The sequence below is a fragment of the Sycon ciliatum genome, chromosome 5 (assembly GCF_964019385.1).
Source record: "Sycon ciliatum chromosome 5, ocSycCili1.1, whole genome shotgun sequence".
NCBI classification, from domain to species: Eukaryota; Metazoa; Porifera; class Calcarea; order Leucosolenida; family Sycettidae; genus Sycon; species Sycon ciliatum.
In genome coordinates, this window is record NC_088647.1 from 16,701,982 (window position 1) to 16,716,988 (window position 15,007).

The 15,007-nt window shown below is 50.1% G+C and overlaps 1 non-coding gene and 2 pseudogenes across 1 annotated transcript; 2 read left to right on the plus strand and 1 right to left on the minus strand.

The window, feature by feature from the left end:
- Nucleotides 1–328: 328 nt before the first annotated feature.
- Nucleotides 329–10,902, plus strand: LOC135817847 (dynein intermediate chain 2, ciliary-like; annotated as a pseudogene).
- Nucleotides 7,789–7,861, minus strand: Trnav-aac (transfer RNA valine (anticodon AAC)). Its single transcript has one exon. It is a non-coding gene; the product is annotated as a tRNA-Val (tRNA).
- The window catches only part of LOC135816834 (dynein intermediate chain 2, ciliary-like), a 7,499-nt pseudogene continuing 3,393 nt past the window's right edge, over nt 10,902–15,007 (plus strand).

The following is a 15,007-nucleotide window of genomic DNA, read 5'->3' on the forward strand; positions in this document are numbered from 1 at the left end:
CAGTGTGGTCGGCTAGCTGTGGCAGTCTGCACTCCTCGCCAAAGCAGAGCGTCTTCCGGTCATGGGGTGCGCATGCGAGAACGGCTCACACCTCATGACTGACTGTTCACAAACTGACAAAGCTAGCGGGTAGAGGGGTGGTACTACATGTAACGATGGCCTCGGCTAGCTAAACCGCGAAGGTCACAATCTGTCAATCATCATTATCGACTGGATTAGGTCCTTGATCCCCTGGCATGTACGTCTGCACTACAGAGTACAGTACAGGTAGATCTACATGACTATACAACTACAACTAATTATTACTTACTTACAAGTAGCGTCCGTCTACTGGCTGCGCCGTTCCAAAACTCCAATGATGATCATGTAGATCCGTTCCTCCAGTCTAGTCCTATCTCCACTCTCCACTCCAGTTTACATATCTCGCATTGCGAGCAGGCAACACACATAGTATCATAGATCTACTTCTCTGTACTTCTTTTTGCAGACCCGCACGCAGCTGCGTAGACACTCTGACAGTTTGGTGCTGCAGCCAGTGTAGATCTACATGGTAACAATTATTAGTTACATGGTGTAGGCCAGGGACTACTGGCAGTACTGGCAGTACTGCGAGGCAACCGCTGCGTCGGCTCTACCGTCCTGCGGAACTCCATTTCCTCTCCTTTCTCACATAACAAGTAATAGTTTCTGTCTGGGTTGGTCGACGGGAAACGTTCCTGGCCCTCAACCATGAGTATCGAAAAAGATAACCTGCAGTTGATACGTGAGGCGGTTGCTTCACTTGCAGCCAAGGATCGAGAGAAGGAGAACGCCAAGCTGAAAGAAGCCGAGCGCCGGGCCAAAGAAGAAGAAGAGGCAGCGGCCAGACGGGAGGCGCAGCTAAACGAAGTCATAACCCGAGTGCTGAAGGCCACAAACCCTCGATTACCGTCCAACGTAACACGCTATAACTACAAAGAGGGCGCTTACAAGTCTATCGCTATTACGGAGCACATGGTCGTCCACTGGGAGATGCCCAGCTATCTCATTCGAGCGGATTCAGAAGAGGATGAAAGACAACGCTCGCGAGCTCTAGATTATGAGAGAAGCGGCTCGCTCACCACCACCACCTCCCGACGTTTCTCGCATTCGCTAGACCCGGACGAGCAGAGTGACGGGGAAGAGGACGACGACAACGACGATGAGGATGATGACGGGGAGGAATCGTCGACCAGGAGAGCAAAGAAGGAGAAGAATGCGGACGCATCCAGAGAGGGCGGCGGTGCTGCCGCAACTGCCGATGCTGGCGGAGACTCGAAGCTATTGATCCAGTTCAACTACATCGATCGTGAGACTCAAACCTTGGATACATCGTTTACATCGACACGTGAGACGATGACTGTTCCGCCAAAGCGCGCCGGCTATTCAGACAGTGTCACTCAGTGGGAGATCTACGACAGGTGCATCGAGGAACAAGCGCGCTTGGAAGCGGAGAAGAAGCGGAAAGCGGCTGCCAGTGCGCGCCAGCCGGCAGGCGGAGCGCAGGCGCAGGCGGCGGCGGAGCCTGAGCCACTACCGGACGAGCCAGACGAGCTTGAGATCACGATCAAGCTGGAGAACCTGGAGCCCAGCGGTGGTTCAGGAGGCAAGAAGAAGAAGACAGGTGGCATAGGGGGCAAGGGTGGTGATGATGATGGTGACGCCGAGGAGCCAGTGAAGGAGCACGATTGCTCGGCCATCAGCAAGGTGGCCAAGGTCATGGAGCGCATGGTCACGCAGAACGGCGTGCGCGATCGCATTCACGACATGGTGTACTTTGACGATCCGCGCGACGGCACGGCAGGCTACAAGAAGGCCGGCACGCTGCTACACCTGTGGAGTGTGAAGGGTAACTACGGGTTCGGTATAGCGGTGAAGTCGTTCTGCCTGTGCCCACGCTACTCGGACATGTTCGTCGCCACCTACTGCAGCGTGGACCTGATTGACAAGGTGGGCGAGGGGTCAGTGTGCCTGCACACGCTGAAGAACCCGGCGTTCCCCGACCACGTGATGGACATGGCGAGCGGCGTGATGAGCGTGGACGTGCACCCCAAGCAGTGCCACATGCTGTGATTCGGAATGCTGGACGGACGCGTGGCCGTCCTGGACGCCCGTCGGCCCAGCGCCAACGCCATACTGTGCGAGAGCCCTGTGCTAGAGCGGCACACGGACATGGTGTGGCAGGTGCGATGGCAGAAAGACGACCCGCAGCGCCGTCTCAACTTCTTCAGCGTGTCGTCCGACGGCTTCATCTCTCAGTGGACGGTGACGAAGGACGCGCTCGCACGGCGCAACATCACCCCCATCATGCAGCTGAAGGACAAGGCGAAAATCTCCATCATCCCCGAGCCGTGGATGGAGCCGGAGAAACTGCTGAACTTGGCGCGTCGAAGCTGCTTTGATTTCATCCCCACCCTGGACAACGTGTACCTGATAGGAACCGAGGAGGGAATCATACACAAGTGCTCCACGCTTTACCAGCAGAACCGTTTACATCCGCTCATTCCAAGCGCACAACTTCACCATCTACGCGGTGCGTTGGAACCCATTCCAGCCGCGTGTGTTTGCCACGTGTGAAGTGGACTGTTGCGTGAAGATCTGGGATGATGAGCGGCCAGAGACGCCGCTGTTTGTATTCGACCTGGACGACCCCGTGATTGACTTCTGCTGGGCATCGTACTCGTCAACCGTGTTCGTCGCCGGCACAATGAACGGATATGTAAGTGAATTCCATGTGTTTGTATGTACATGTACATGGTGTGTGTGTGTGTGTTTGTGTGCGGGTGTGTGTGTTTGTGTGTGTGTGTTTGTGTGTGTGTGTTTGCGCGCGCGTGTGTGTGTGTGTGTGTGTGTGTGTTTGTGTGTGTGTGTGTGTGTGTTTGTGTGTTTGTGTGTGTGTGTGTGTGTGTGAGAGAGAGCGTGTGTTGGCGTGCTCACTCGTGCACGTGTGTTCTCATATGTTTGTCTGTATGCTGCGAGGTGTTTCAATCTGGGTACCAGTGTCTGCTCCAGAGCCGGGTCAGCCGGGTCAGCGGCCCCTGCGGGTGGGGTGTACTTTGACCATTTTGAACAAAAAACACTGGGTCACTTGTGACCTGGTTGGGAATACATAAATACATCACGGAGTCCTAAAATAATTATGTGTTACGGCTCCCTGATGTAGATGCAGTAGCCGCACTTGAGCGTACCCGGCTCTGACCTGGTTGAAAGAGTTGTGCCATGTACAACTGTACTCGGTTGGTTTGAAATCCTAGAGTAGGCACTGATACCGCGCACTTGCGGCAGATAGTGGTTGGGCAGGCACTGGGTACACTTGTAGCAGATAGTGGTTGGGCTGTTCGCGTCAGGTTTCACTGGTGTAATTAAAGGGGAAGTGCACCGATTTTCAAGTAGGGCTCAGATGAAAGACACTTGGATATCGGTTCCGATGGTATATCTCTCGCTTGCGTACAGCAAGGGAAACTTGCCATATCGCCGATTTCCTGATCCCGTTTCCATGGCGACTACAGGTGATGACGCACATTCTGCTTAGCTCCGTGAGAGAGAAGGTCGATCACTGAAGAATTGTGTCATTTTCAGTTGTCTTCTTGTATTCACGAAGTGAAAGAAGTACTGTGTCAAGGCTGTTAGTGCCGTGAACTGTTTATTAGTAGTCCTCTCCGTTGTGTACTGGGACGTGACACCGACAGGGGAAAGCTGGAGTGCGGAGACGTTAGCTGGCAAGCGAAAATCGTGACGAACCAAGGGCTGAAATCTTGGTTGGGACGAATCAAACGTTCAGCATTTACCTCGACCAAGGACCATGCCGTTTGCTCTTTCCACTTCCTGAAGATGGATGCGCTGCCTGCTGGAGACTCTCCTATCTCTCGTAACATCTTCTGAAGCCAGGTGAGACGACGAGTAGCGGAGATTAGCGAACGAAATAATGTCGTATGTTTTGAAATTTTTGCTGAACATATCTCAGGAGAGATGGCATGTATGGAATTAGTCCATGTGAACTCAATCAGCCCATGAACTAACCCATGAACAAATGCTTTCCTTGCAGATGTGCATGTGTCTATCCAATCTACAAGTAGAGATCATTCCATGCCCTCAGTGAATGGCCTATTATTATTTGTCCATACACTTCATCTGCATGTTGTCTCTATGGAGAAGGGTATTGTTCATTTCAAATGAAGAAGTTTGGACAATAGATGCTTTCCTCTGGTACAATTCTGTTGACCTGATGTTCTTTCTAGCTTCATGGGTAGCTTACGTGAGGTACCATCACCATCATGTTTACATGAGGATCAAACACTGCACCGTTCTTTGTTGTGACATGACGTAAGTTATTGTAAGTGCTCGCAGACTCCATACGTTCCAGCAACACCTAGCATGGTTTTCCGTGAACGTTGTGGGTGAACAAATTCCTGTCCAACATATTTATACAGACATGCCAGCACACAAAATGCACCATACACACACTTGCCCTGCCCTGTTGAGTCACTACCACGTGGGCCCGGAGGGGCAGTGGAGAGAGAATGGGAGAACGCCGCCCCATGGCGCCCGGTACACAAAAACAAGAGTTTGTCTACGTAGGGAGCAACACACATACATATACATACACCACACACACACACACACACACACACACACACACACACACACACACACACACACACACACACACACACACACACACACACACACACACACAGACACATACACACACACACAAAATGAGAGTTCGGGTCATCTGCCACGAGACTGACGTACGGCCGGGGAGAGCTTCAGCAGCGGTGTCTATTCCTGCCCTGGACCGAACGGAAGCAGCGGTCGCAGGACACACAGTATTCACCACAACACGGCTCCACTGTCGTTGGGGGCTGAGCCACACACTTGTGACGAGCAAGAACGCCACAGCTAAGAAAGCAACGGCCACAGCGATCACACTGGCATGCTCCACGCTGCTCCTACACACACACACACACACACACTCTCTCTCTCTCTCACACACACACACACACACACACACACACACACACACACACACGTGCGCACATACTGCAAGAAAGAAAGAGCATGAGTGTCAGATTCTTGCATAGGAAGTGTTTATCAGCACACACTTATTATACATGCACATTCAGGCACTCAACGACCAACTATGCACCATGCCATATGTTCGTCAAACATAAGATTGCAATACCAAAGAACAACATAAACAAGATCACTTAATTCGTTCTCCTCCAAGTGTGTCCTCCCCAGCCAGGCCATCTCCTGAATTTCCCTAGGCGGAATGTAGCCTACGAAATGGTTTCTCTAGACTAGGAGAAGATGCTTGGTATTCGCCATCTCTCCTGAGAAATGTTCAGCAAAAATGTCAAAACATACGACATTATTTCGTTCGCTAATCTCCGCTACTCGTCGTCTCACCTGGCTTCAGAAGATGTTACGAGAGATAGGAGAGTCTCCAGCAGGCAGCGCATCCATCTTCAGGAAGTGGAAAGAGCAAACGGCATGGTCCTTGGTTGAGGTAAATGCTGAACGTTTGATTTGTCCCAACCAAGATTTCAGCACTTGGTTCGTCACGATTTTCGCTTGCCAGCTAACGTCTCCGCACTCCAGCTTTCCCCTGTCGGTGTCACGCCCCAGTACACAACGGAGAGGACTACTAATAAACAGTTCACGGCACTAACAGCCTTGACACAGTACTTCTTTCACTTCGTGAATACAAGAAGACAACTGAAAATGACACAATTCTTCAGTGATCGACCTTCTCTCTCACGGAGCTAAGCAGAATGTGCGTCATCACCTGTAGTCGCCATGGAAACGGGATCAGGAAATCGGCAATATGGCAAGTTTCCCTTGCTGTACGCAAGCGAGAGATATACCATCGGAACCGATATCCAATTGTCTTTCATCTGAGCCCTACTTGAAAAATCGATGCACTTCCCCTTTAAGGGTTCACTGTGGTGCATGCATGTCACTTTGTTGGTTTCCGTGTTCTTATACTCCTGATTTGAAGCGTACATACATGTACATACACTTGTGGGCTAATCAGTCTGGCTAGTCTGGCTAGATCAACTCTTGTGTGTATTGTGTAATGAATGGTGCTGGTGAAACCTGTCAGATCCACTCTGATTTGCAAACCACTCTGCACCCCTTTCTATTTATTTATTTATTTCACCTTCCCGTGGCCAGGGAATATAGGCCAATAATTAAGGGTGGCCACATCATGCGAATTATTTTGTCCAAAATTGAAATTCAAAAAGCGAAAAAAACGGTCAGAATGTTTTAAGAAAATTCAAAAAATCCCCCAAAATGCAGAAAAATTTCGATCCGTTGCCATGGGTTTTTACAGTACTCGTACCCAATAGTTCCAAAAAAAACAAAAAAATCCACAAACTGCTTATCATGTGTGTCTGTGTACTTCCAAATTCGGGGATGGGTGTCAAAAGGGCAAAGGTCAAAGGTGTGTGTATTTGAAAGTACTGTTTTCACATGTCAAACTTGGTAATATATTGAGCAGCACATGTACTCTCCTGATGTGACATCACTGTCGTTCTCCAAAAACGGCCAAAATTCAATCCTGATGGGGCCAAAATTCCAAAAAAATTCAAAGTGCGAAAATCCAACCAAAATTCAAAAATAATTGAAAACATTTTGTGGACAAGCCTACCAATAATGCAATATGGAGGGAGGGGGCGATAGCCAGCCATGGCAGTAAGCAAAAACAATGCAAAATTTAAAAAAGTACTTCGAAGTACAAAATTACAGGAGGCAATAACCTACACAGGGCGAGGCAAAGAGAAACAAATCTGGATGAAGAATTAGCAGTTATTAGAACACAAGCTTCATGTTGACCTTGAAATCATTTAGCGTACAAGACGATTTTACTGATGAAGGCAGGGCCAGCCAGAGATAATAGGCAGCGAAAAACGGAGATCTGGTATAAGCTGATGTTCGGGCTTTAGGCAAAGTACAGTAATTGCGTGTGCTGTATCAAGTACGAGCCCCTTCACTGGATGCGGTTGGATCTCGGGATAGATAACCTGATGCTTCAATCCGTTTCTGTACAATGTTCTTCCCCCGACCTATGGGGGCAGGGTAGTCGCCTGGACAGGTTCAAGTTACTGCACAGTAGTGGCAACAGTTAAATGCTACTATGCAACATAACTACACGCGTGGACAAAGAGATCCGGCCTGTGAGCCGAAAGCAGCATCAAGGCTCATGCAGCCCTCGGATGGGTTTTTGGATCATGCATGATGTAATATCAAATTGCATGATGTAACTGAAATGGAAAAGCACTGCTACTTTTGGGTCGTGGGTTGGATTTCTTTAGCCACGACAGTACTTTACGCCATCCCAAGAGATTCGTTTGACATTCTCACCGGAAAAAATTAATGATGAATACGCCACGGTCTATAACATCAAGAGTACATACCCCCCCCCCCCCCAGAGTGTGCAACGCCTGATCCAGCTCTGCATAGGGTCTTGGTCGAGCATAATCGGATCTTTGCGTCATAATACCGTACACATCTGAGAGGAACCCGGGGAGTCGCGGGTACTCTCGGATCAAAAACAATGGTGCCCTGCCTCGAGACCGGCCTTGCGCTAGTATGGAGTGTACGCATGACATCAGAAGATCCGATTCCGCTCGGCCAAGACCCTATGCAGAGCTGGATCAGGCGTTGCACACTCTGGGGGGTTATGTACTCTTGATAACATGTAATCACCATAAATCCACACACTTTAATATAGAGTGCCAGAAGACAAAAAAATGAGTTCATTGTTTCCACCCGGGATCGAACCGGGGACCTTTCGCGTGTTAGGCGAACGTGATAACCGCTACACTATGGAAACTTAGACATGTACTGGGCTTTCAGCACCTTCCATTGAATGGAATAATGATTATGTAGTCCACTAAACAGGACAAAGACAGCGTTACTGGGATTCGAAGCTACGCTCTGGAGTGACTAGAGCCGAAGGGCCGGGTTCCACTGGGGCTCCGCTGCTCCGCGGCACTTGGCTGCATGCAGCGGAGCAGCGCGGTTCCACTGACACTCGCTATTCGCGGTACCGCGGTTGTGCTCCATTTTTTTTTATGACGTTTTACCTGCATACCCGCGCGAAATCAAAACAATCCTCGTCATCTGGCCTGCGCAACGCATTAAAATTTGAATTTTAAAATTCTCGCTTACAAAACAATGAAAAATGCCGCAAATAGGTCGAGCTGCAACCGCGGATCGCAGTTTTTGAACACAAATCGTAGCGAAAGCTCGCGGTGAGCCGCGTACTCGCAGCTCCAGCTCGAGCCGCGGCCACTATGGTAATCATGATAATGTTTCATGCCGCGGATGACGTACAGCGGAGCCGCAGTGGAACCTGGCCCATAGTGACCGTGGCTCGAGCTGGTGCAGCGAGGCCGGGGCTATGGATAGGCCCCCGTGTAATATGCCGGCAATCTTTTGAGCATTTTCGGTACAATCCGCGAACCCAGCACTTTGGGCTCGTGATGCAGCATTTTGGGGGAAACGGAACACTTGGCCGTTGTGTATCAAAATTGAGAGAAGAAAAGCTTCCCAAACAAGAACGTCACTTCCGCATTCCGTGGGTTAGCTTCTTGTTGAGTAGTTTATGAATTGAAAATAATGGTTTTGACCAGGGAGTCGTAAAATACCGGTGTTTTCTGACTCCCTGGTTTTGAGTCTTTTGACGGTGTGTGCTGAGGATTACAAAAAAGTGAGCTTTTCCGAGCATTTTCGGCAAGGTTTGGGAGCATTTTCGGCAAGGTTTACTAGAATTTCACAAAAGCATTTTCGGCAAGGTTTACGAGAATTTCCCAAAAGCATTTTCGGCAAAGTTTTGGGCATATTACACCGGGCCCTAGCTATGGATAGATAGCGTGCTCGCAGTCCGAATGTCTGCCATGATCATGCTGGGGATTTGCATACGCGCAGTCAGTTTCTTTTTTTTCACAGACTCAACCAAGCCTCTTGTACTGGCAAAATAAACACAATTACAAGTGCAACCTCAACAGCACAGGAAGAAAAAAATGGCTGTGAAAACAGTCGAGAGAGCAAAAATGACTGTGAACACAGTCGAGAGAGCAAAACACGGCTGTGAAAACAGTCTAATATGGAGCCTCGGGAGAATAACCGATGCTGCTCATCGCAGTGAGTTTCTTTCAGAGAGTGATAATGTGATGATAATGAAAAAGATAAATAGTATGAAAAAGGAATCCTGCCAGCGGTGGGATGCGAACCCACGCCTCCGAAGAGACTACAGCCTTAATCCAGCGCCTTAGACCACTCGGCCACGCTACCATTCACGAACTATCTGGCTAGTGATTCGCTGAACAATATGGAGCGACAGGATTTGAAGTTGCACTGGTTGGGACACAGCAAGATTTGCCCAGATCCCCGGAAAATGCATTGCTGAGTTATTTTTTCATGAAGTATCACCAGTGATATGAGTCATGACTACTGTTAGAAAACTTATGCTTAGATTACTGTAAAGTGAGAAACTTTCGCTAGAGATTCATTTTCCCTATTTTCACCACCATCACACATTCGAGAATATAAATTGCCGCACACTGCTCTGTACATTGATCGTAGACAGTGAGGTCCAACTGAAGAGATACAATCGCAAAAGTTTCTCATCGTGAACCAGCCCAATTGATGAAAGCGCGAAATGTGTGCGCCGCGAAAGTTTTATCGCTTTTTAAGAAGGTGCAAATAGCAATGATCTGATAGATCTGTCCTCCCTGCATTTGACGATAGGGTGATTAGTGGTCCTCATGGGTAGCCGGGTACCCGTGAGGACCTCGGGTAGCACGGGGAGAGAATAGTACCCGAAAACCCGAAGTCGCAGATGACATCATGTACAGTGCACGTGTACAAAATTATGTAATACTCCGCATGTCTACCCACTGTGTAGCTGTAAGGGAAGGGGTGCATTGTGGTGTTAAGAATGGAAACACCACCCGATTGGGTACCCTTGCTACCCGTAGAAAACTAGCCGATGCTGTGATGCTGTTCACCGGGGGTCTGGAGAACTTTAAAGGGATGCTCCTGCAGTTATCTTTCCGTTTTGTGCAGGTGGACATGGGAATCCAGTCGATTGACCAGGGCCTGCGCGCCTACACAACAGTGCACAATCATGTTGATCCGATGCGACCAGTGTGCTGCAGTGCATAATAATTACATGTATGTCATCAGGTCATGCATGTACTGCTCACCCATGGCTGCATGGCCACTGCGGCGCCCTGAGGCCGCTAGATGTGCGACCGGATTTCCATGTCCACGACAGTACATGATGTATTGCGCTAGGATAAGATGTTTTCCTGGCTCGGAAGTATACCACAACATTACAGCTGTTCGACATTGTATGGCTAAGAACAAGTCTCCACCAGCAAGAAACGCAGCACACCCTATGTGTAACACCTATCCCAGCAGTTCACCCACTACACACTTGTACAACCATTGAAAAACTATCGCTGTTTCGTTTGCTTGCTTTTGTCCCATACCGGTGTACGCGTGTGCAGGCCCATGTGTACGACTTGGACATTGACAAGTACAACCCGCTGTGCAAGCAGGACGTCATACCGTACAGCAAGAATCGCCTGACCAAGGTGCACTTACTCTTTGTCCCCTCGCAGATGCTTCTCATTGCCGGCGACGATCATGGCAACATACACACGTACAAACTCTCGCCCAACCTGCGCAGGGGCGTGCGCAAGACGTCACGCCAAAGCCAGTTGCGCAAGATGAACGAAGTCATCGCCTGGGTGTGGGAGCCAGCCGATATGGCCAGTGGTAACAAGAAGAAGAACAAGAAAGGTGGCAGAGGCGGCAAAGGTAAGGGTAAGAAGAAGGCGAAACACTAGGAGCAGCTGCTGATGTAGCCACACTGGCATGTCGCATGTATCCGTCCTACTGCATAGTGCACACAAGGTGTTCAAGCAGCCACGCTTGCTAGTCGGATGCGGCGTCCTACAGGAAAGTGCAACTGTGAGTAAGGAGTTTTTGTATACGTGTAGTATTACCAGCTATGTATGGCGCTACACTCCGATTCCCATTAGACAGCATAACATTTGCCAAGGTCGGATCCACGTGACGGATTTAGTGAAACCTTGTCTCATGAATCAAAAGTTCAGTTGCATGGCTTTGTTGTGGAGCGTCACACAGTGGGAGATTTACGATGCGTACACCGAGGAGCTGGAGCAGCAGAAGCGCGAGAAGGAGGCCAAGGAGAAGAAGGGCGGCCGCGACGAGACGGCAAAGCGTTGGGGAGACGATGAGCTGGGTATGACGTCATCGTCGATGGGACTGGAGGATTGCCGGCCGGTGGCCAGAGCGGCAAAGATCATCGATCGCATGATCAACCTGAACACGTATGATGGCATTGGGCAAGATTTCAAGTACTACAAGGACCCTCTGGACGATTCACGCAAACCCATCGGTACTCTGATGCCGCTGTGGAGATTCGCCTATGATGGCACCAAGAAGATGACCGTCACCACCATCGGCAACAACGAGCGCTACCCAGACCTCTTTGCCGTCGGCTACGGCTCGTTCAGCTTCGAGCAGCCAGCCAAGTTCGGCCTGGTCTGCTTTCACACGCTGAAGAACCCGTCGTTTCCCGAGTACGTGTTCCGCCTGAGCAGCGGCATCATGTCTCTGGACATTCACCCGAATCTGTGCCACTTTGTGGCGGTGGGCCTGTACGACGGAAGCGTGGCCGTCCTGGACGTGCGTCGTCCTGCCAGCGAGCAGCCTGTATTCCAGTCAGCCGTCAAAGATAAGCACATGGACCCGGTTTGGCAGGTTTGCTGGCAAAAGGAGGACTCCGAGGAGCGTCTCAACTTCTTCAGCGTGTCGTCGGACGGCCACGTCCCCTGCTGGACCATAATCCGCATACAGCTCGAGCGGCAGGAGATCTAAAATCCCAAAATTTTCGGCTCAGCCACCACTTTACCCACGAGTCAATTGTACTTCAGATGGCTGACCGTACCACACTAAAATACCTTCCGACGCCCCTGGAGATCGTCACCGTTCGCCTGCTCAACAAACCGCAGCCAACGCCCAAGAAGGGTGCTGAAGTCGAGGTGTTCAACGACCTGGCACGGGCGACTTGCTTCGACTTCAGCCCGATCGTGGACAACATCTATCTGGTCGGCACTGAAGAAGGCATCGTCCACAAGTGCTCCAAGACCTACAGCACCACGTTCCTGGACTCGTTTCAAGCCCACAGCAACGCCATCTACTCGATTCGCTGGAGCCCGTTCCAGCCCCGCATGTTTGCCACATGCAGCGCCGACTGGACACTGAAGCGGCGGTGGCGATTATGCAATGATTGTGCACTATTATGCAATGATTATGCAATGATTGTGCTATGATTGTGCACTAGTGTAACTCGTATACTCTCAGCACTCAAAGCACATACTTGTTGTTACGTAAGTAGTTATCAATATTCGTTCATTGTCTCACAAGGAGAAGAAGAAGACAAGGCAGTGCGAGTATGCGCACAGCCTATCCATGCATTCCTACGGTGTACTATTTATGTGTACTTGAAGTATACAAATTACGTGTCATAAAGTAGCCATGCTACACTATCCTCCTCCTACCAAAAATTCACGCCCTCGTGAATAGAGAAAGAAAACAGAAACATAAAAAATAAAATAACTCAGGACATAGCAAAATCAGTAAACCGCGCAGGCAGTCCAGCATTGCGAGCAAGATGGGCTCTGGTTGACGGCGGGAGCGTAGACGACAGCGGACTATGGTCGCTGTCGAGGGCTTGCAGAGTAAGCACCGTGAGGCATCAGATGCGAACCGAATGTTCCTTCTGATCCAACTGCATTAGCCGAGAACAAACGCATGGTACGACTAGTGCCAGAAACCTTCGGGAGGGCGAACAAATTTTCCACTCACCGCATTGTACCTGGGCAAACTGACCACTGAGAGGTCGACATTCACAGCTTTGGCAGCAGCCAACTCAGTTGCGGAGAGACCAGCAAGTACAGAAGTGGCGACATCCACAGACGCAGTTGTGGCAGAGGAACTAGCTTGCTCTGGCTGATTTGCGGGAGTCTCGAGATGGGATGGTTGCACCTCCGGCAACAAGGAACGCGACAGACCATCTGCATTCAAGTATTGCCGACCCGGTCGGTGAACAGTAGTGAAGGTGTACTCAGCGAGTTGCTCCACCCATCGAGCTTTTCGACCGCGTGGTTCCTTCACGGACATCAGTGCGGTGAGGGCAGTGTTATCTGTGCGGGCAATAAAATTCCGACCAAGCAAATAGTGCCGGAACTGATTCGCGAAATGGACAAGGGCAAGCGTTTCCCGGTCTGAGGCATCATAATTCCTCTCTGCCTTCGTCAAGACCCGGCTGCCGAACGCAATGGGGCGTTCCTCGCCATCTTGCATTTGGCTGAGGACAGCTCCAATGGCCACCTTGCTTGCGTCAGTGTCCAAAATAAAGCCACCAGACGAAACAGAAAAGTCGGGATACGCCAACACGGGGGCTGTGGTCAGTGACCGCTTCATAGACGTCAACGCCGCATCACAACTCTTAGTCCATGTAAAGCTGGCACCCTTGCCTGCTAATACATTCAGTGGAGCGGAGCGCTGAGCAAAACCACGGATGAAGCGGCGGTAAAACCCGGCGTACTCCAGAAACACCTGTACACCTCGTACAGACTGGGGTACGGCCCACTTCACAATAGCCTCAACCCTGGTGGGATCCGGAGCCAAACCTTCAGCCGAAACTTCATGGCCAAGGAAGAGCACCTTCCGTTGGAAAAAAGAACATTTTTCCAAGTTTACCTTTAGTCCAGCAGCACGAACCCGGCCAAATACAGACTGCAGGATCTGGAGCTGTCCAGTGAAGGTAGAGCTGGCATTCAATACACTGTTGAAAAACACTTGACAGAATGGTTGGTTAGGCACACTACACAAACCATGAAGCACCGCTTCCATTACACGGTGGAATGTCGCTGGACCATTTCTACAGCCAGACATAACCAAGAAATCACACAAACCCAACGGTGTCGTAACGGCAGTCTTTGCCGTATCGTCCTCATGCTTAGGAACCTGCCAATATCCTGACGCTAAATCCAGGCAAGTGAACCATGAACAGCCAGAGAGTGAGTCCAATATGGCGTCAACACGTGGGATAGGATACGCATCTGGCTCCGCAATGCTGTTCAACTTGCGGTAGTCGATACATAACCGGAGAGATCCGTCCTTCATAGGAACGAGAACTATGGGCGCCCAGGGTCTAATGGACTCGGTGAGTATACCACGGGACAACAGACCATCCAGCAAAGCTTGCAAAGCGCGCGTAGGCTGCTTAACTGGCTGTATATCACCAGTACTACTACTATGTGGCAAAACATCACAAGGACCAAAATCACCCTCCTGCAAGAGAAACAAGTCATGATTCTCACGGAGAAGCACTGTAAGTCTGTTCTTTTCAGGTACTGCCAGATGATTCCGAGACTCAACATACGTACGGATTATCTCGGCACGTTCAGGGGATAGCACAAACGGTTGCATATCCGCAACAGATGAATCAGCAGGATCATCATCCTCTCCAATCAAGTTATCGGGTACAAGAGATAATTCTGCAATATCAACATCTGTAGCAATTTGTACTGGGTAGTCAGAGTGATTCTCCAACACAACTACCGCACCGGACCTGCCAGGTCCAACCGTAACCACACTGGGGGTCACAGACACATCTGGAAACTTGAACAAGAATGAGTCCAGTGGAACAGCAACACAATCCACAGTCACAGATGCCTCTTGCACCGACTTGCACGGGACCAGCACGACATGGCCGGCAGGCAGAGTTAATTTACTACAAACAGTGACACGGGAATAGTACGTGCCCGGGTCTTCCTCAGAATTACTATCATTACTCCAAGAGTCAGATAGCGGGTCAGCGTCCGCCGCAACAACCGGACTGGGCTCTGATGGACCAACACTAGTAGCTTTCACG